Below are 22,925 nucleotides of genomic sequence, written 5' to 3'. Positions count from 1 at the left end.
TGTGCTGTATCTCTCTTTACATGTACTTGTCTCCCCCATTAGAATGTAAGCTCCAATACTTTGCACAGTGCCTTGCACATAATAGGAACTTAATAAATGTTGATTGATAGCTATTATTATACTTTCCCAAGAAATTGATATTTAACACATTAAGACATGTTATTCTTATTGTTCAATTATGTGGGATTCCCACCAACTCAATTTGGGGTTTTTTTGTTGAAGAAAATGGTTTGCCATTTCCTTCTCTAGCTCATTTTACAGATGAGAAACTGATGATGAGGCCAACAGGGTTTAGTGACTTGCCCATGGTCACACAGCTAGTAAGTGTTTGAGGCAGAATTTGAACCTGTGAAGATGAGTATTTGTGATTCCAACCCAGTTCTCTAGCCATTGTGTTACCCAGCTGTCCCCTTAAATACTTAGTGAGATTGTTGAATAGGTATTTCACCTTCATCTTTGGCCCTGTACTGTCAACCAGACAGAACTGGCCTCTAACCTGTGGGTAGATGGAGCTGAACAGAACAGGCTACAGACAGCAGAGTCAAGGAATTAAACAGAAGCTTAATTCCAAAGTGAGGGAAATAGCTTGCAAGCAGATCAGACACATGTGCTGGGGCCCTACCCCTAGTAAGGGGAGCAACTTTAGCGTGGCTGAACCTTGATTTTTATACTTGTGGCTAGACAAAGAGTCAAACAATGAAGTGTAGCAATGGTAGTGAGGGACAACAGCAACAGTGAGGCAAGGTTGTCTAGTGAGAAAAAGTCCATTCATAGCACAGCTTCATGTCTAGGCTCGTTGGTGCTTGCCCAAACTCAGGGACCCTCAGTTCCAGAAGGTGAGCACAAGGGATTGTTGGTACGCCAAGCTCAGGGAACAGCTTGCTTGCTGGGCCTTAGGTTTGGAAAACAGGGTGTCTCCTAATATCTTGACAGTACTGTCTAAACAGGCTTTTCAAAATCCATGTCTTCTGGCAAGCTAGGACTTAGATTGTGATCACTGTCCTGTTGGTGAATATTTTTCCTCCAAGAAGCATTATAGTGGCTGTAGTAGCGGCTGGTGGTGGAAGAAAGCTCCCCTATCCCCCATAATACAGCTGTCACTTTCTGATGTACCCTGAAGCTACTGAGGTAGCCATTTTCCCAATCACCTATGCTCCATTTTAAGGAAAGTGCCCTGACCAGCAACATCTGTACTCCTCTCTGGGCTCCACCCTGACTCTCAGGACTTTCTCCACCGTGCCACAGAAGCCTTCTCACCCTAGAAGTTGGCTCTGCCCCTGAGGTCCCCTCCTGTGATTGATCAGTTCACCCCGGAGCCTGGATCAAGTGCCTTAGACAAATGTGTCTTCATTCTTCAAAGGTCTAAGACTCAGAATCTAATTCTCCTGGGCAGCACATATGATTATAGTTATTTTAACTGGCAGGGGTGGGGGGGAGGGCACTTCACCTTTCCTGAGATGTTAAAAGAGAGTTAATATTGGCTTCTGAAAGAGGAATGGGATAAGCCTGAGGACAGTCACTCCTTTTAAGGTCTACAAGGTAGATAAATGGGGGTGGGGGAAAAGATCTTCTTGGATTTGTGGCCAATCTTCTCTGACATATTTTCGAATCAACTCCCCCCCCCCAACCCCCACAAAGCAGTAGGAAGAAGAAAGGTGGCTAAGAGAGCCTGATCAAAAGCCTTTGGTTGTCCATGCCTTTTATCATGGCCCCCCCTCCCCCAGTCCAAGAAAAGGCCAGGGCAATGTGTCATTGGAAGGGGCCCAGCTCCAGGAATGCTCTGGCCCAGAGGTTCTAAATTTGGGGTCCAGGAATTTTTTTAAATGCATTGCAATGTAATTAGTTCCCTTTGTAATCCTTTATTTTGTTTTATACATTTAAAAACATTAGTCTGATGATGGGTCCATAGACTTCACCAAACTGTTACCCATGATAAAAATGCTTAATAATTCCTGCTCTAGCTAGCCAGAGATAATGGTGGTGGTGGTTCCCTGATTAAATCAATTCTACTAATGTTGAACAATTAGACAGTGTCTGAACTGATGGCCAGAAGTCTCTTTTCTGGATAGCTACGGCTGCTGAGCTCATTAGCTTCTGGGCTGGGTGTATATATGAATGACTTTCCTGGAAAATGGAAACAGGGCAGGAGTCGGAGGTGGGGTGGACCAGTTAGGGGCTATGCTTTGCGCCACTTGGCACAGGTGGTCTTGATATCTCCCTCAGGAGGCTGGGTTGTTTTTTCTAGTTCTTCAAATGAGGGCTTCTTCAGTGGGAAGAGACTTTTTAGAGGGAAACACCGTATTGTTTCATTTCTTTAAAATGAAAAAAAAAGTGCCTGGAAATATTTTATACCTGGGAGTGATTTCCAGGATGAAGAACTGGAGCATGGTGGAGGAAAGTTTGGAATTCCCCTGGGAGTTATTTCAGTTTTGAAAACAGCTGAATTGTTGAGTAGAGGGAAACCCCCCCCACACACACACACAATTTCTTGTCTGTGTCTACTCTGTGTGCTGATTAAATAATTCTGTAAAAAAAAAAATCTTGCATTTATATAGTGCTGTAAGGTTTACAAAGCACTTCCCAGATATGCTCTCATTTTATCCTCATGATAACTCTGGGAGGTATTATCCTCATTTTATAGATGAGGAAACTGAGGCAGACAGAGATGAAGTGACTTGTCCAGAGTCACACAGCTAGTAAGTGTCCAAGGCAGAATCTTACTCAGGTCTTCCTAACTCCAGACCTGGCATCTATCCACTGGGCCACTTAGTGAAGCATGCCTTTGGCTACGTGATGTCAAGTAAGTTAATTTTTTTTCACTTTTCAACCAGTTTTTTTGCATAAGTATAATAATATTTTTTGAAAGAGCTAGGATAGAAAATCATCCACCCCAAATCAAGAAGAGAGGGGTTTGAGTTCCACCTCTGATACGTATTGACTGTGACTGACCCTGGGCAAGTCCCTTAACCTTGCAGTGCTTTAGGCATTTCTCAAGACTTTAAAAATGCATGTGGATCAGTATTGGTGGAGTGAATTTCCTGGGAAATTCCTTATACCAATGGAATCACAGCTCCTTTTCAAACATGTTCTCCTTTCACTCCTCTTCTTCCCAACTTTTTTCTTGCTCTATTAGGAACAAAGATTCTGGGATTTTCAACAAATTGCTGGAGAGTAGAAAAGTCTAATGGATTAGCTAATTATTTGATGTCACAGCATCAGAGAAATGGCAAGGCTGATTTTTTCCTTTAAGTTAATTTGGCTCTAAATCTTTTAGTTTTTGCCCAGATGAAAACGTAACTGAAGTCAATGCTCAACCACCATTTTATTTTAGTTTTTCAGAAGATGAATCTGAATAACTTACAAACAACTCAAAAGTAGTGCAAATATCAAATGGCTTTACTAATTGCTTGAGCTGAAAAAACAAAAACAAAAACAAAACACTTGTGGAGGAAATACGGAGAGGTACGGGAGAGGTACAGGAGTGGGGAGAAAGGTCTAGAGTGAGAGTCAGAAGACTTGGGTTCTAAAAGCTCCCCTTAATGGCTGCAGGAGTGATAGATACCCTGCCCCCCCTTCCCCTTTCCTGTAATATTGGATTATGTTATCTTTCTCTCGGCCCTGTATTTTATTACTACCAAAAGATCAAATGACTTTCATCAGAGACATTGCCTGAGAACATGAAAAGATAGTTTAACACCATACTGTTAAGTAGCTTAAATATAAAACATACTGTTGCATTAAAAAAAAATCAATGTTATCTGAAGTCACCAAATAGATGTCTGAAATTGCGGTGAATTAATCAGAAAATCTGGATTTTGTTAAATTTCCTGCCCATCCCACTGGTGTTTAGAATGCCTTCTGATTGGTATACCATTAGTTGGTACACAGAAGTTATCTTTAAAAAAAAGTGTCTAATCTTTAAAAAAAGTTTTTTTTCTGGGTGGGGGGATCCTTTGTCTACTCCCTAACTTTTGCTTTTCTTTGTTTGTGGATAACATAGGTTTTTGTGATATGTGCTTCTTGGAAAAGAATGTTAGGTGGGTGGAGTTTGATTCTTTAGCCACTCTGAGTATCTTCTTTTTACAGGGGTTGGAACTGAGGGGTTTGGGAGCACAAACTTAAGGTAATATTAGAAGCCTGGAGGAGCAGCTAGGTGGCACAGTGGATAGAATTCTGGGTCTGAAGTCAGGAAGGTTTATCTTCCTGAGTTCAAATGTTGCCTCGGACACAAGCTGTGTGACTCTGGGCAAGCCACTTAACTCTGCCTCAGTTCCTCGTCTGCAAAATGATCTGGAGAAGGAAATGGCAAACTATTTTAGTGTCTCTGCCAAAAAAAAACCCCTCAGATGGAGGCACAAAGAGTTAGGCATGACTGAACTACAGAAGTCTGGAAGACTCTATAGGTTCTTGAGAGAAATGGGGCTTACTAATAAGGGAATGAGTGTTATTTTAACACTCATATATATTATATTATATATATATTCATGGTATCAGGTACAAGTCCTTTCTGTTGCGCATTTTTTGTTAAGTTAAATAAAGAAAATAGTATGGAATAGTGAAGAATTCTTCAGTTTTCCAGATGTGCCTGATGACTTATATTGACTGTGCGACTCTGGTCAAGTCACTTAACTTCTCAACCAATAAATCCAACAAACCAACCAGCATTTGTTAAACGTCTGTTATATGCTAAGCACTGGGGATATCAGAAAAAATAAAATTGTTCCTTCCTTCAAGTAGCTTATAGTCTTGATGATGACAACTTGTAGATAAGGGAAGATCACACACACACACACACACACACACACACACACACAAAACATAAAGTAGCTTTAATTTTTGGTCAGGAAGGCATTAGTAGTTGGTGGTGATGGTAGTGGTAAATGTGGAAAGGTTTCATGTAAGAGGAAAAAAAGAAAGGAGTTTTGGAGAAAGAGATGGGTATTCCAGGCATGGTGAACAGGCAGTGCTAAGGCACAGAGATGGAGAGTTACGTCACAGCAACAAGGCCAGTTTGTTTGGATTGTAGAATGAAGCAAGGAGAGTGGTTTATGATAAGGTTGGAAGGATGAGTTGGGACCAGGTTGTGTAGGGCTCTCAGTACCCCAGGCAACTCTCCACAAATTGTAAGTTAACAGAAGAGTTGCTAATCCACAAGGCTTTCCCACTCCAGCCCACTCCCCATTCAGGTATCAAAGTGATTTTCCTAAAGCACAAGTCTGACCATGTCGACCTCCACCTTCCCCTTAATCTTCCTCATCTACCCTACTCAATAAACTCCCGTGACTCCTTATCACCTCCAGGATCAATATAAAATGAATAAAATTTTCTCTGGTTTTCAAAGCCCTTTATAACCTAGCTCTATCCTCTACCTTTTTAGTCTTCTTACACCTTAATCTCTTCTATATGCTCCATGACCCAATGACAATATACTCATACTTTTTGCTAGTCCATCTCCAGACTCTGGGTATTTTCCCCGGTTGTCGCCCATGCTAGGAATGCTCCTCCTCCTCATCTTTGATTTCTGCCTTCCTTGGCTTCTTTTTAAGAATCTCACCTTCAGTAGGAAGTCTTTCCTGACCTTGCTCAATTTTTAGTTCCTTCTCTCTGTTGATTTTCTCCAATTTTTCCTGCATATGGCTTGTTTGTACATAGCTGTTCACATTTTGTCTACATTAGCCTGGGAGCTCCTTGAGAATAGGGATTCTCTTTTATCTTTTTTTGCAAACTGAGTTCTTAGCACAGCGACTGGTACATAGTAGGTGCTTAATAAATGTTTAATGACTGAAGATAGTTTCTATATCATAAATTCCTCATACCAATGATGTCACAGATATGAACAACAACAAAAATAAATCCTGCCCTATATTTAATGTCTTGTTAGCCTGAGTGCTCACATGGGAGCTGAGGGCTCTTTACCCTTTAGTGGAGATGTAGACAGCCAAATTCTTATGTCCCCAGTGGAAACCCTGTATGGCAGCTCAAACCAAAGAATAATTTTTAAGAAGCTTGAATATTTGAACTCTGTATAAATTTGAAGCCATAGGAGCCCAGGTGACATCTATGGGTACTTGTCCAGGGTATTTTTGATACCACTAAGACAGCTATAAACCCAGAGGAACATTATACAATTAAGTATTGGGAGTGGGTATAAATGCCAGGGTCACTCATTATGGGAGATCTGGACCTTCACAAAGGACTATTGATTGGGGCATTGCCTGCAAACTAGGATGAATGTACCCCAGAGCTGGAAGAGATCTCAAAAGCCATATAGTCCAACTGCCTCATTGAGGAAGCTGAGGTCCCAAGGTCATAGAGGCTAGATTTGATCCCTGACCTCTTGTCTCCTAAGAGGGCCCTGTGTCAGCTCTATCAGTCCAGGATCCAGGCCCACCTGCCTGCCTTTGGTCCTCTTTGCTTCAGGGCCTTCTTTGGGACTCCCAAGACCATCTCTGAGGAACACCTATTTCCCACTGCCGCCTCCTGATCAGATTCTCCTTTGCCACACTTCTTCTTGCTTCTGCTAACTGTGAGGTGAGTCTCCTGGTCCTCACAGGACATGACACCTCATCTGTTGTGAGGATGGACCTCCAAAGAGGCCCTTGAAGAGTCTAATCACCTGCCTCCCTCAGTGGACTCTCCAACCACTGATACTTTGTCTAGACTCATTCCTCAATGGTTAGCATACTTCCATCCCCTCATAACTCTACTCATCCCAGTGATTCTAAACCCCACTACTATTTGAAAAAACCCTATTCCTCACCCTCAGCTGTCTGCTCCAGTATTCCAATTTCGTTGAATCCTCCCCATCCCTCATCCCACTCCGGATTTTCCTTTCTCTCCAGCGAGGATCTCTGGGATCCCTGCTCCATAATTAATTAACATTTTCATTTTAAACCTCTTCCTTTCTCATTTCTATCTTCTAGCTTTCATTGAGATATGGTTCCCTTTTGATAAAATTGCATCTCTGGGTATCTTTTCCAACGTTGGTTACAATTGGTCTTATACCCTCAACTGACTGGTCACGATGTGGGAGTCTGAGGTGCTAACAGCTATCAATTTCAGCATTGACTACCATCACTTAGCAATCTCTCCTCTCTGAGGATTATCACCAATCCAGATCATGGTGGCTACTATCTATCAACTCCAGGACATTTTCCTTCCTTCCTCAGAGTTCAATGCCTGGCTCATCTTCTTCCTCTCCACTCCCATTCCTGCCTTTATATTAGGGGACTTCAAGTTATAAATTAATACTCTTTCAAATACCCTAACTTCCCTGTTACTTAATCTACTCAGTTCCTATGAATTCTCTACTCTACCTCAGTCATACACATACTCTTGACCTAACCAACTATCTTACGTGGTTCATGAACTCTTAAAGTCCTTTATCTGATCATAATCGTTATTCATTCCATCATTCCCTCTGCCTAACAATCCCTAACCCTATTCATTGTTCTCACCATGATCCCTTCATTCTCAGTTTTTTTTCAGCCCATTATCCCTGTGCTCTCTACAATCTCCTTTTACATTTATCCCTTTGTGAATCAGTTAAACTCTGAACCATCCTTTATCCTGGAATTCTGTGCCCCCTTAACCTATCGTGCCTTGCCAAATCCCAAACTTTGAATTATTCCATTATCGTTTTCATTTTTTCTTATTCACATGCTCTATCATCATTCTCTCTAATATTTAATTTTTCCTTGTCTACTGTTTTCTTCCCTCTTGTCTATAAATACACCCATTTCTCCTCCATCCTTAAAAAACCCATCTTGATCTTAGCATCTTGGCTTGGTGTTAGCCTATAGTACTATACCCCTTCTCCTTTTTTTCTGCTAAACTTCTCAAGAAAGCCTCTACTTTCTCTCCTCTCATTCTATCAAACTCTCTGCAATTTGGTTTCTGGTTCCATCATTCAACTGAAGTTAATATCTTCAAAGTCACCATCTGGCTCTGAGTCAATACTTTTCACAACTGTATCATGGACTCTTTTTTGTGAGAAGTGGGAATATAAGATATAAGTAAAGATATTTAGGAAAGAGGACAAAGCAGCTTTTGAATAGAGTGAGCTGCCAAATACTAGGAAGCTTCCATTCTTCAGGAGGTAACTAGACTGGGAAATAGGTTAAGGAACCCAAAGGAAGGAAGGAAGGGACCAAACATTTATTGAGTACCTACTATGTACCAGGTACATTACAAATAATATTTGTTGATCCTCAGAACAACTTTGGGAGGTACATGCTATTATTATTCCTATTTTGCAGTTGGGTAAATTGAGGCAAAAAGAAGTTGTGACTTGCCTAGGGTTAAACAGCTAATAAGTGTCTGAGGCTAGATTGAACTCAAGTCTTCCTGACTTCACACTCGGTATACTTTTCACTGATCCACCTAGCTGCCTCAAACTCATACTGGCATGATTTATAAGGATAGATAATTCTAAACTGCAGAAAGGGGGGCTCAATATATGTCTAGGAGGAGCCTATCAAGGCCCTTCTTAATCCATCTTTAGTTGCCTTCATGGTAAGGTTAATGTCTGATTAGTGTTAGGTATAACACTGACATTAATAATGCTTCCTCATTAGGAGTCAAATTCGCTTGACAAGGGTGTCATGTTTATGTTGTGACCTTTCCTGGCCCTGGACACCACATTCTGATCTATCCCCTTTAATATCGTATTAAGATTGGTTGATTGATTCATGGCTAATAATATACCTCAGCTATACCTTTTTTTAGTCTTTAGAGGGAGAACCTTCTGTCAAAAGAAAGGCAGAGAGAACCAGATAACGAGTATGTGTAGTCCTTACTCAGGCTACTTCTCTATTAGTTTAGGTTTGGAATGAGATACTAATGGGTCATTCAATAGTTAACAAAAGGAGGTTTATTTAGCCTTAGCCTAGAAAAGATATTCAACAATTGTATTTCAGCATTTAGCTTGACTGGGAGCTTCCTCCACCCCTAATTTGGAAAACCTTTGGTCAGCAGGTCAGGGTATGATAACTCCCATAGTCTTGGGATATCCCAGTCTGAAGGGCCATAATTCCATGTGAATGGATGTCAGGGAGTCCACCTCAATATTACCAGAGGCTCCTAGACAGCTATGCTTGAACCTTAGCTCCCTTGGACCAGCCAAGTCTTGGGGACAGCTTGGTGCCTTTTAGAGAAAACTAGGTTGAACCTATTGGTGGGACCAGGGAACCCTGGTAGATTGTGGTCCTGTTACAAGCTTGTTCCTGGAAAATAAGCTGGTCAAACATAAAGAAACTCCAATTCTCTTAAGGGAAACCTCATGGGCTGGCCTCATGTTTCCTCTGAGGAGCCATAGTTATAGGGAAGCCATGTGGCTGAATGAGTATGGCTCTGAAAATGGCAGTGGATTGAGGTGGCAGTGTTGGCAGTAGAAAATGACAAATGGAGGAGTTTGTGGGGAAATGGGAATTCCTGGACCAATCAGGAGCTGTAGCTGAGAAACATGAAGGAATAGAAGCAGGATATAAAGTAATGGTGGCAAAATAGTAAAGAAATCAATCCTTGATGGCTACATTGGGACTTAGAAAACCACAAATTGATATTATCTATGTTGTATTGTATTTTTATTTATTTTTTAAAAACATTTTTGTGAGCCTTAAGCTTGACACCTGTGAGTAGAGGACCAAACTTGGACCATATCTTTGGTTGATGCTGTGAACTATGACTCTCTAGTATAGTAGTACTATGAGACCAAAGAACTGGATAGGTTCTTGGGCTTTGGGGACTCATTGCAAATGTGGGCTGCTCTATAGCAACCCTAAATGCTTTTCCTATGATGGGGGTCGAGGGGGTGGTGCCCAACCCTAGGATGATATTAGAAGTAGAGAATTGTATAAGTTGCTGGGGAAGGGGAAGGTCTATCAGAGAGTTTTTGCGTCTTTTTGTTAGGTTAAACAAAGCCTGATCTTTTTTTGATGTCTTGTTAGCCCAAGCGCTTGCAAGTAATCTGAGGGGTTTTCACTTTTTTTAGTTAAATTCCTATGGACCCCAGGTCTGCTCATGAGCCAAAATTGAGTCTGGTTTATACAAATTCAAAGATTTGATTCTGGATTACGTATTTTTCTTTTTTGGGGGGGGTGGGCGGGACAGGCTTGTGATTTCATTGGTTTAGGGGTTTCAATGAGGAACTTCCTTTACTAGTACAGATTGCCACCTTCTTTGCAGTTTATAGTCCTAGAGAATTGCCTGGGAACACTGAGAATTTCAGTTGATTACTTACCCAGAATCACAGAGCCAATATGTGTCAGAGCTTGGACATGAAGTCAGGTTTTTGTGACTCTGAGATGAATTTTCTAACCACTATGCAAGGCTCCTCTATACTTATAAATGATCACTCTTTGTTTATGGCACTATTCTGCTTTGATTCAGGTAAAAACACAATTATAGATATCTCGCTCTCATATTTTTGGCTTAAAGATTGTCAGTTGCAAAATCCTAGAATCTAACCCTGGTGTGGCCCTCGTCAGCCATCCTTCACTATTTCTTATCAGGTCATAACTCTAACGTGAAAAACTCCAGCCATTGTTATTTCAGAGGTATTTGCCTTCTCCTTTTAGGACCCAATCCACCACTAAGTAATTTTTAAGTGGAAAAATATTAAACAGCATATGCAAATAGAGTCCATCGACATCATCGTTATCTTCCTATTTTATCATGAATTTGGTCACTGAAATCAACCTGAATTTTGAAGGTAAAATGACAGGTGCTAGATAATAATACAATTTAGAATTTGAAATTATTTTCTTGTTTATCTCAACAATAAGAGAAAGCTGTATCTTTGTGTGTGTGTGTGTGAGTGTGTGTGTGTGTGTGTGTGTGTGTGTGTGTGTGTGTGTGTAGTGTGTGTGATGGTACCTTCAAAACAAGCAGCTCTGCTGTACAGATGGATTTCAACTTTGGTACGGGCTATCACCACTGAGTAAGCATTGCATTGTAAGTTTACAAACATGGTAAGCAAAAATCAATGTCATAATGTTTTCCTGTTCCCAAGGGAAAAGTCTTCTCTAAACTTAATGTGCATTGTATTTATTCCTAGGATATAATCAACTAATCCTTTAGAAATAAAGTGCAGCACTATAAATGTCATGTATTTTCCTGTGTGGAGGCTCAACTGAATGCTTCCTTTGTGAGTAGCAATTCTCCAACTGGGGCCCATCTGCCTCTTCTGACCATCATTAGAAAATAAATTAACTGCATGTGAAATTCACAAAAACTCCGTGTGGGTATATCTTCAGCTGTATATGAGCCTAACATCTTTTACAGATTTATTTTTTCCTTGATATGTAGAGAAATGTATTTGGGTGCTTTTTAATGAAATTTACATTTCTAGCTTATTTTCTTTCCTCTTCTGAATAACATAAATTTGTTAGTATGTAACTAAAAATCAAATTCTCCTGTTTATCACTCTAAGATAGAATACTTAATGCATGCATTGAATCATACTGAACAAAAAAAATCCTAAAATTTTGGAGTAACAGAGATATAATGTGATGTTTCTACAATCAGAGAGTCAGAGCGATTGAGTAGTGGCAAAAGGAAGGCATCAGCTGCTGCCGATATCCCTTAAGAGGGGATTAGTCTCTCATTCTGAGACAGCCTGCTGGCAGGATATAACAGGGAGACCTGGAACTTACGGGCTGGTGTTCTTATACTAGCACATGTAGTTTAATATTCTCTGTATAATGTTGTCTTGCTAGGACCAGTTTTAAATCTGTGATCTCAAAAGATCAGTTGAGATCTCTTAATGGCAGAGCAATTGAGGGGGAAGGAGATAGGTGATGGACAAAAGGTGGGGGGTGGGGTGTGTCTGATGACTTGGGTGTCTTTTCTTGTGTTTTTGTTTTCTTCTGTTGTGTTGTTTGTATCCCTGGTGAAGTGTTCCTTTTTTGTCCTTGACCCTTACCTCCCCTCACTCCTGAAAGTCAATCAATTTCCAAGTCCCATGGATTCTATCTCCAAAATACATTTCCCATTTTCCCTTTAATCTCTACCCTCACTGGTCTCATCCTACTCCATACCAGTGGTAGGCTGGTAAATGTTTAACAACTGAACCTCAAGGGTGGAAAAATACACATAACACACATTTAAGTTTAATCTGCATTATCAACACTTTTCTTCATAATCATCTTAAGTCTAAACAATCAAAACAATAAATAAAGCTCTGATTGGTGCTGTTTGCTAATTGCCCAGGTGCATGGGCTCACGTTGAAAGTTTAACAATAGATTCTCTTGAGCTGAGCTGGTTCCGATATACCACTGGCTCAGACTCTTATCATCTTTCATCTGGAATATTTTAATAACCTCCTAATTGGTCTTTCTGAATGGAGTTTCTTCAATCAATTCTTCACACAGCCTCCAAAATAATCCTCCTAAGCCTCAATTCTGCAATCATGTCACTACCCTGCTCAATAATCTCTCCAGAATAAAAGACAAACTCCTTTCATAGTTGACTCCAGTTTGGTTTCACCTTATTTCCTTTCACATACTATTTATTTCCACCAAACTAAATTGCTAGTTGTTCCCTGAACTTAACATGGTGTTTCCTATCTCTGTGCACAAACATGCCTGGAATTTATTCCTTAACTTTTAGACTCTTTCTCTTCCTTGAAAGTTTAATTCAGATGCTACCTCTTCATGCAGACTTTCCTAGTCTTCTTCCTTTCTGCTTCCCCTGCCCCTAGAAGAAAAAAAAATTGCTTCTCAAATTTTCCCAGGGCACATTGTCTGTACATCTAAGAATATAGAATCTCAGGGTTAAAGAGCGACCTCAGAGAACATGTGTCCTATAGGCATCTCAAACTCCGCAGGTCCAAAATAGGATTTCTTATTCTTCCCCTTAAACCCAGTCCTTAGAATCTCCCTACTTCTATTGAGGGCACCAGTTTACCTAGGAATGCAACCTTGATTCTTTGCTTTTACCCCACTTTTTAATTACTTGTCGTGTCTTGTTCATTCTACCTATTTGGGATCTCTCAAACCAGCTCTCCTCTCTACTCAAAACTACAACTGCTCTAGGACTGTTGTGATAGCCTCCTGATGAGTCTTCCTGTATGTACTTGCTTCTGTCTCCCCACTTCTTTGATACCTTTCCATAGATGATTCCCCATGCCTAGAATGATCTTCCTCCTTACCTATGTCCCTTAGAATACCTAATTCCCATCAGGACTCAACTCACGTGCCATTGTTTCCTTGTTTCCCCATTTATTAGCACCCCATCCCCCAACAGTATGCATTTTTGCATGGATTTTATATTCATCTGTGACCATGTTGTCTTCCCCTAATAGAATATAAGCTCTTGAGGGAAAAGGGTTAACTTTTTGTGTTTGTATTCCCAGCACTTGTCAAATTTCCTCTCATACAGTAGGTGCTTAATAAATGCTTATTGATCTATATGAACTAATTTATTTATGTCAAGCCTAAATCTATCTTTTTGCAACTTCTAGCAGTTTTTTTCTTGTTGGACCCTGTGGGGACAGTTAATCAATCAACAAGCACCAAATAAGCACCAACTGTGTACCTGGCAAATACTGGGAATACAAAAACAAGAATGAAACAAGGAATTTACAGTTTATCAGGGGAAAAGACAAGATCAGGTGGATCAGGTGATGAAAGAGGAATATAGAAGTGTGTCCCTGCCCTGTAAAAAGAACATTAATTAAGAATGAAATGAGACTGACATAGAAAAAGCTGAGGACAACAAAAGCATGGAATAGATAGTCTGTGCAGCATCATAGAGGCAAATAGTGATGTCCAGCATGTGGGGAACCCAAAGAAAGTTGCCAAGTTGCACTTCTTCAAAACAGAAATAAGAAAAGAAAAAACAGCTCATCAAACTAGCCAACACATCAGTAGTGTTTCATACCCATTGTCCCCCATCTCAGCAAAGAAGGGAGGGAGATGTGTGTTTTCATTTCTTCTAAGAAAAAGTTTGCTCATTATGTTTGCACAGCATTTGGTTTACTTTTATTGTTTTTCTTTTTATTTATACAGTTGTCATTATTTATACAGTCTGTCATTGTGGTTGATAGTGGTTTCATTGAACTGGACTGCACGGCAATCAGTGTAAACATTTTCAGGAATGGATTTGCTGTGTGTAGTGAATTCTACCTGTTCAAGTCATCCTGGCTTTGAATGGTGTGAGGAGTGGGGAGGGCATCACACAATATTTTCTTTTAACTTTTGGATCTTCTCACTCATACATCTTTTCTTGGAATCCAGAATATTTTTTCTATGAATTCCTCCACATGACAATAATGCAAAAAGTTAGCCTTCTCAGCCTTTCCAACGTTAGAATCTATGGCTAGATATGCTTTTCTTTGAATAAGAATAATAGGAACAGTATTCCCATATGAGCTATCAAAATATATGTGCAATTGACATGTTCTTTCTAGAAGGAATTTCTAGAATTGATTTAGTTGTGGCTCTGGAACTGAGCAGGAAAGTGGAAGGGGAGGAGGGTACCAGAGTGGTGGCGAGGCAGTTGGTGAGATGATGGCCAGGGAGCATGTAGTGAAGTGAAGCATGGTTGGGTCCTGCCTGAAATGGGGGAGGGGCAAGTGGGGCAGCCACCAATTAAGACTTTGGGGTCCTTGGGCAAGAAGAGACTGTTTTTGAAAAGATTTCATACAGCAGATCACTTCACATCCATATAATTTTCTGAAAGATACAGTGAGTATAAGATTCTTTTGGATTTATTGTTAGTTATAAGAAAACTCTTGAGCCAGTAGGGCAAAATTCAACCTTCAAGGGTCTTTCCCAACAATGTGATTCCCATGCATATACCATGACCGTACTAGATTCCTTGAAAACCAAGGAAATACATTTGTCCAATGATTCTCTGATGATCGCTATCAATTGAGGCCTCAGGGTTGTTGACAACTATCCCTGCTGATTTAGCAAGTAAATATAATAGCAAAATAAATAAAAATATAATAGAACATAATGTTAATATGTGTTTTTTCTATGTACTTCCTCACCCCATTTCTGCTTGATTTTTATACCATTGCTGTACATCATCTTATTTGCTGATTACATTGTGGTACTTACAGAAATTATGGAAATAATAATGCAAAATAGAGTTCTGGACTTACAGTCAGCAACACAGGTTCAAATCCAGCCTCTGACTCAAATTAGCTATGAGACCTTGGGCAAATCACATAACCTCACTGTGACTCAAACAACTCCATAGGGTTTGTCTACTGAAGCATAGAAGGTTATGGTCTGCATCGAAAAAGGGGGTTCCCCAATATGGTGAGTTCCTCACATTGACAAAAACCACACATCTGTTGTTCTGATTGTATCAAGCCCTATATATCATACAGCCTCCTTGATGACATCCAGAGACATTCATAAGATATCAGTTTAACAGTCAGTGAGGAAAGCAACATGAAGAAGAAGCATTTGTTAAGTGTTTACTGTATGCCAGGCACTGTGCTAAGTGCTAGACATATAGAAGAAGAAAATCTACTGCCCAGGTTATGACATGTAATTGTGTGGTCATTGTAAGTAATTGTATGATCATTAGATTGTAAGCTCCTTAGGGCCAAGGGCTCTCTTTTGCCCTTCTCTCCCTATTTTTTAGCACGGTGCCTGGCACAAAGTAGACGCTAAAAATGTTTATTGACTGACTTGGTCATTGAGGTAGTCTTGTGAATGTTCTCTCTCTCTCTCTCTCTCTCTCTCTCTCTCTCACACACACACCTACCTTAATTTCTATTTATATATCACTGCTAACTCAATATCGATATCGATATCTATATTAATATTGATATATCTATAGTACAGGCACTGCAGATGGCCAATAAGCCAGGCTTTCAATTAACTAAAAAGAGAGCAGGTTAAATTGCCTTCAAAGACCCTAAGCTTTTCCTTGACACAAAACCAAGTTTTTTGTTTTTTGTGTTTTTTTTTTTTACATCCTGGTATTTTCTAAGTGATATTACGTGGCTGTGAAGCATAAAACATTACGATTACCAAAGAATCAAAATTTCAGGTGGCTCAAAGAGTGAGGAAGGTATGTATGGTGAATGTTTGCATTTGAACTGACCAGCTACCACACCTACAGCATTCTTCCCTCCTCCTTTCCCTGGCTTCCTTTAAGACTCAGAGCTGCCCTGGCTCTCCTAGCTTTCCTCTCCAAGACTGCCTTCAATCTACTTTGCATTTATCTTGTATGTACTATTTTATGTATATCTTGTCTCACATTAGAATGTCAGCTCCTTGAGGGGCAGGGACTGTTTTTTTTTTCTTTTTCTTTTTCTTACTGGGTATCACAATGCCAGGTATATAGCAAGCATTTAATAAATGCTTATTGATTGACATAAAACATATCATCTGAGATAAATAGATACTACAGAGCCTAGGCCCCTTTCCACTTGACACAGAATTCTCATCTTAAATTAATCACATTTAAAAAGTAAAACATTTAATTGGGAATTTTAAAATTAGCAAAACAATCTATGCACACACATGTTGGGGACTAGGGTCTCATTCCTGAACAAATAGTATGGAAAACAATCTATTCTGAGACTCATGCTTCAGTGTAGGGGAAGGTACAGCAAGTCTTTTGTGTGGTCTGGTGAAAGGGTACAGGAGGGAAAGATTCATTTGTGTTTTGACTGAATCCCAGTGCTTATAGCCATTTCAGTAACTGAAGAAGGTTCTCTCTTTTACCTCCTGCTCAGCAGCTGTCAAGGAGGCTGTATGATTGCTGACTCCCTTCTTCCATTGGGTGCCATCATGATCTCTTCCCCACCAGGCTCCTTCTCCTTCTCTGAAGACTCTTTTGACCTCTTGGTAACTTAACTCTGTGCTGCAGGCACATTGTCTCATGGAAAACAAAATCCCAGAAGCTTTAATCAGGTCTCTTGAGGTCCAGAGCTTCTTGAGATATGAAGTCATTTCTTCAGATGTGCCACTTTTCCATTGGGAAAGGAGATGGGCTAATCCCCTCTCATGATACTCTTTGGTCACCTTCATGCCATGACTCCTTGTTCTGCCCTCTGCCTCTGACCTGGCACTTGAGCTCCTCATTGGTGAGAGTTTTTCATGTATAGTCCAGACCCAGACCCATCCCACCCTAGACATTTTCATGCCATATATGTTGTTTTTCCCCATTAGTATGTAAGTTCCTTGAGCAAAGGGACTGTCTCTCCTTCTTCTCCAACTCTATGCATTTTCCCTGGCTGTCCAAGTGTCTGAAATTTTCTTTTTTCTCAACTATACTTCTTGGTTCCCCTGCTTCTTTCAAGTCTAACCTACTTTTGCAAGAAGCTTTTCCTGATCCCCCTTAGCATTAGTGCCTTCCTTCTGAGAATATCTCCTATTTGTCTTCTACATATCTTGTTTGTACATAGTTATTTTCATGTTAGATTGTGAGCTCCACTGAGGACAGGGAGTGATTTTTGTCTTTCTTTGTATCCTCAGCACTTAGCATAACATCTGGTACCTAATAAATACTTGTGACTTGATTTCTATTTGTATCCCCAGTGGTTAGCATGGTACCTGGCACATACATAGTAAGTGCTTCATAAATAAATTCTAGTTCATTCACATGGCAAGGGTGAAGCATAATAAGATGGATGATCTGAGTGATTCACCGGGACCCATAAAAGATTAAAGGACCTAGAAGGTGGCCCTCTCTGCATGGCAGAGCCTTCCTGGGGGGACTGATGGGAGGACATGAACAATATGAATTGCAGAGCATGATGGGGTATAAACTGAACTGATGGAGATAAACCAATGAGATTGTGCATGCATCAAAATATCAAAGCAATAAGCAACCAATTAGTTTATAAGAACATAAATATTATAGTGATTCACTTATCTTTTTATCCACATGACTCCATTGCTAATCCATTTTGTGTTTGTATTTGTATGTAGAACTAAAGCTATGATTGAAATCATTGAACTGGATCACAGTTAATCTAATTTTAACTATGTTAAGATCCAAGTCTGATCAATACAAAGTTAATCTGACTTATAATCATTCAAGAAAATGGCTGAAAATACTGGATCAGTCAATTCAGTCACTCCTTAAACTACCTACAACTCAAGGTGTTCCTTGTAGTATGTAATTTGGTCCAGACGTTGGTGTTTTGGGGAAGAAAAGGTAACTTCACTTTCATCAGGGGACATAAAAAAATCTAAAGGAAATCACTTCATCATTGTTTCTCATTCACAATTCCATTTAACAAATATTTATTGAGCACTTTAGGCAATGCAAGAGATACAAAGATGAATGACATGGTCCTTGCCCTTAACGATCGGCTTCTAGTCCCTTGGGGAGCAACTTCTCAAATGATCACCTGGAATTTACATATTCATTAAGATAGCTAACTCTTTAACATATGCCATGAATTCTTGTATGGTGATATATGTGACGTGCCTGTTTAATAACCAAAGGGTTAATGAAGGTTACTGCTACTCACTTGAAGGAAAACCTTCCTAAAATCTGTCAGACTCTGGTCCCTACAGACCCCTGATGCTTCCCAGAGATGCTCGTGTTTTTTAATTCCCACTGGGATCTATGAGGCTGTCATGGAAAAAAATGGCTAGTTGTTGATGTAGTTATGTAAGTTGACTTCAGGGAACCTAGCTGACGAGATCATTTAAGAATAAGAGATTATATTCTTTGTTGTTTGACAGTAAAAGGGCATTTGGCTCTAATAATTCTCCTCATGGCTTAACTTGCCAGTTATGATGTGTTATAAAGCTGCACTAGCCACAGTGCTTGCCAAAATGAACAACCTAGCAGATAGGTGCTTTTTTATTCTAGTACCATTTCTGCTGAAGGTTGGATGATTAACAGGTATGGTCCAGATATTCTCACACCATTAACCTCCTGCTCTTAACATCGGGAGCCATGGTATGCTACAACCACATCTTCTACAAATTTATGTGCTCATCAAAAATGTTGAAAGGGCTGTGTGACATCGAAGCCTGGTGTTTCTTTAAATTCCTTGTAATCAGGAGAAGTCTGAAAGGCCTCCCTTTGCAATTTGCCAAAACAATGAAACCCAACAGATAAAGGGGAGACCTGTGTTTTTTTCCTTAAGGGACAACTCCCTAGAAAGTGAGGTCATCTTGGCACAGATTCAGGAACTCAAGTTCCAGGGCTGAGTTTTTTAAATTTTCCTGGTATATGCTCGACTTTATATAGTATGAAAGGTTTTTATGATGTATATTGCTATTTCGTGTCTCCCTGCCAGGCAGTTTTCTTCGTCTTTTCATAAATTTAAAGAAACTCTGTAACAGTTCAGCACATTCAATAAACAGACTTTATATGGAAATAATTTTATGATTTGTAGCAAGTTAAAGTTTATCTTAAGAAGTTCTGTTTTGGGTTTGTAAAGCAAACGAATCATTATGTGATTTAAGACTCCGTGCTAATGATCATTTAAATAGAAATGCAAATGTAAACCATCTGCCCCAATATTCATTCAATATTACCTCGAGCTAAAAGGGAAATCTGGAATGTGTCAAATGACAATGTTTTAATATGGAAGATACCACTATAAATCTGGGCCAAGAGAAGAGAGCAGAGGTCGGTCAAATAGCAGGTAATGAGCCATGCCATTTCCAGAGTTAGCATTTGTAACCTCCATTTTAACATTTGTTTTGGTCCAAGGTCTTGTATAACTTCTTCTTAAGTCTATTTATATAATTTGTTCCTACCAGTGCCCTGGGTCATTTATTACACCTATTAGCAGCTCACTCTGAAGAGATTCTGCCAGGATTCCTCTTACAACCTTATTTAAGTCTGTTTCCTTCATAAGTTTGGGTATTGCAGCAGCCCATCATTCTGCTTACCCTGCTGCTGTCCCTGCCCTCCTCTTTCTGGGCTCCACATGTGCCCTTGCTAGGATTGGACTTGTTAGCTACACGTATCAAACTTAATTTTGTGGAATAATAAAAGATGCACTGAAAAACACATGTGAGCCTCCATCACCTTGTTCTCGATGCTATTTATTTAGGACAGATTCCTAGTATTCCATTCAGTATTCTGTATTTTTCAGCTAAATCTATTTTTTAAAGAGAATGTTTCCACTTAAAAAATTAGATATCTTCATGTATACTGAAACGAAATCTCCCTTTATAGGCTAGATTTGTATCTTCCAAATGAATGGTAGATTTTTTTTTTCTATTTCTACTTTACTCTCTTGTCCAGAACTTCAGGGCATTTTTGCTTAATAATTTCTTGTAGTATTGTATCAAGATTCTTAGCTTGGATGGTGGTAAATAGCTTTTTGACAAGGTATACCTAGGCTAGCATTTATTTGTAATGATCACCAGCTCTTGACAGATGATCACCAGCTCTTGACAGTTTAAAATAGAGAGGTTTTTTTTCTTTTTGCTCTCCAGAGCGTCTTCTTAAGGAAATTAGCTGGTTGTGAGCTCCGAGGTCAGGGAAGCTCATAGCAAAGAATATTTCCATATGAAATAATTCACATTGGGAATTCTGTTTAGGTGATAATTAAATGTCACGGCTGTTTTGAATTCCCCTGTGGTTGGGATATGTTTGTAGTGTCAGCTTGAAACAAAGAAGATTCCAAAATATTACCACCCCACCCCCCAAAACAAAACAAAATAAAACAAATGATTGGTCTTGGGTGACTAAAAAGTTTTAACTTGGGGAAATACAAATATTACTGACATTTCTAAAGCACTTTAATATTTATAGAAAGCTCTCCTCAAAAAGATCCTATGTGGGGGCAACTAGGTGGTGCAGTGGAAAGAGCACCAGCCCTGAAGTCAGGAGGATCTGAGTTCAAATCCAGCCTCAGACCAAACACTTGACACTTACTATCTGTGTGACCCTGGGCAAGTCACTTAACCCCAAGTGCAAAAAAACAAACAAACAAAAAAACCAAACAAAAAAAAAAGATCCTATGTGAGATTGATAGGGCTATCCTGATTTTATAGATGAAGAAATTAAATCTCAGATAGATTAAATGACTGACCCAGGGTCACCTAAATAATAAGTGGTAACTCAGAATACACATTGATAATTCATCAAAGATAATTTAAAAGTTCTACATATATGACACAATTTTTTTTAAAGACTTGGTTAGTAATCTTTTCCTCCCCTTTCCCCCGTTTCTGGTCCCAAACTATAATTTCGTGAGCTAAAGAAGGGTTAGCATAGAGATTCTTTCCCTTGATACAGATCAGCAAATCAACTGTAATTTATAGTCTTGGAGCACTGAGAGCTTAAGCACATTGCCCATAGTCCCAAGAACTAGTATGTGTCAAAGGCAGAACTTGAACCCGTCTTTGTGACTCTTAAGATAGCTCTCTTTTCACTACGTTGCTTCTCTTTCTTTAAGGGCTAATAGATGCCATTTATGAGGCTCTACAATGTTTCAGGGCTTGATGCAATTGGTACTTTATGTTTACAATATCTTGCTAAATTTTCTGTCTTTTTGTAGGAGGAAACCCTCCTACAGTCTGCCTGTCTGTGTCTCCGTATGTCTGTCTGTCTCTCTTATCTGCTTTTTCTGTCTGTCTTGATCTCTTCTCCCTGCCTCTGTCCATCTGTCTGTCTGTCACTGTCTCTCTTGGCTGCTTCTTTCTGTCTGTCTCTGTGTCTGTTTCTGTCTATCTCAGTTTCCTCTCTCAGTCTCTCTTTGTGTACCTGTGTATGTGTGAGTATCTGTCTGTCTGTTTATTTGACTGTCAATTTCCTCTCCCTTGTCTGTTTCTGTCTCTGTCTATCTCTGTGTCTGTTTCTGTCTGTCTTGGTCTCCTCTCTCCGTCTCTCTCAGTCTCTGTCTCTCTTTGTCTCTCTGTCTCTGTCTATCAGTCTGTTTGTCTCTGCCTCTCTCTCTTACCTACTTCTGTCTCTATCTGTCTCTGTGTTTATTTCTGTCAGTCTCAGTCTCCTCTCTCTGTCTCTCTCCCTTTCTCTCTCCCTTGTCTGCTTCTATCTGTCCATCTCTGTGTCTACTTCTGTCTCTCTTGGTCTCCTCTCTGTCTCAATCTGTCTGTCTTTCTTTCTATCTGTCCATTTATCTCTTTTCCCTCACCCACCCTCCTTCAGTTAGGAATATTTTGTTTTTGGGATGCTTTTACAAATAGTTTAAGCAGAAGTTGGGTGGTTACTTGTCAGTTATACTATAATGAGGATTCCTTTTGGTTATGGGTTATAATTGCTGTCTGCTGAGGTCTCTTTCAACTCTCACGTTTGTTATTTTGTAATTCAGCTTTTACTTTTTTTAGTAGGCCAATTTAGCACATTTTTGAAATAAGGTCAATCAAAGACTGTCTTTTTGCAGTTGAGATAATGGTTAGGGTGGATACTCTTCTATAAGCTATAGCTAAAAACATCTAATGTGAATATGTGGATGTAAATCATAGATGCTCCAAATTCCTAAAAGTTTAGCAAATCAAAATCAACAAGACTTTATTAAGTACCTACTATATATGAATCTCTGTTCTAGGAGCTAGAGATGTAAAGATTAAAAATAGCTCAGTCCTTGCCCTCAAAGAACTAGAGTTTAAAGATAAGACCCAAAGAACAGTTTACTCTGGCTAAGTATGGTGGAAAAATCTCAGCTACCTGTGAGGCTGCTGTTGGTGGATCTCTTGAGCCCTGGAGTTTTGAGCTACAGTGAGCTATGACAGTTGGTGTCTACATGAACCTTGGCATTAACATGGTGAACCTCTGAGAATAGGAACCACTAGGTTGCCTAAAGAGGGTAAGATTGACCCAGTTTAGAAATTGAGAGGGTCAAGATTCCTTTGCCAATCAGAATGGGACTGGGCCAAAGAGTAGATTCCTGTACATCCAGCCAAGATAAGATAGGGAGACCCAATCTGAGAGAGAAAGAAAGAGGGAGGGAGGGAGGGAGAAAGAGGGAGAGAGAGAGAGAGAGAGAGAGAGAGAGAGAGAGAGAGAGAGAGAG

The sequence above is a fragment of the Vombatus ursinus genome, unplaced genomic scaffold (assembly GCF_900497805.2).
Source record: "Vombatus ursinus unplaced genomic scaffold, bare-nosed wombat genome assembly UNPS02014821.1, whole genome shotgun sequence".
In the NCBI taxonomy this organism is placed as follows: Eukaryota; Metazoa; Chordata; class Mammalia; order Diprotodontia; family Vombatidae; genus Vombatus; species Vombatus ursinus.
The sequence above is the reverse complement of the archived record's forward strand: the minus strand, read 5'-3'. Positions refer to the sequence as shown.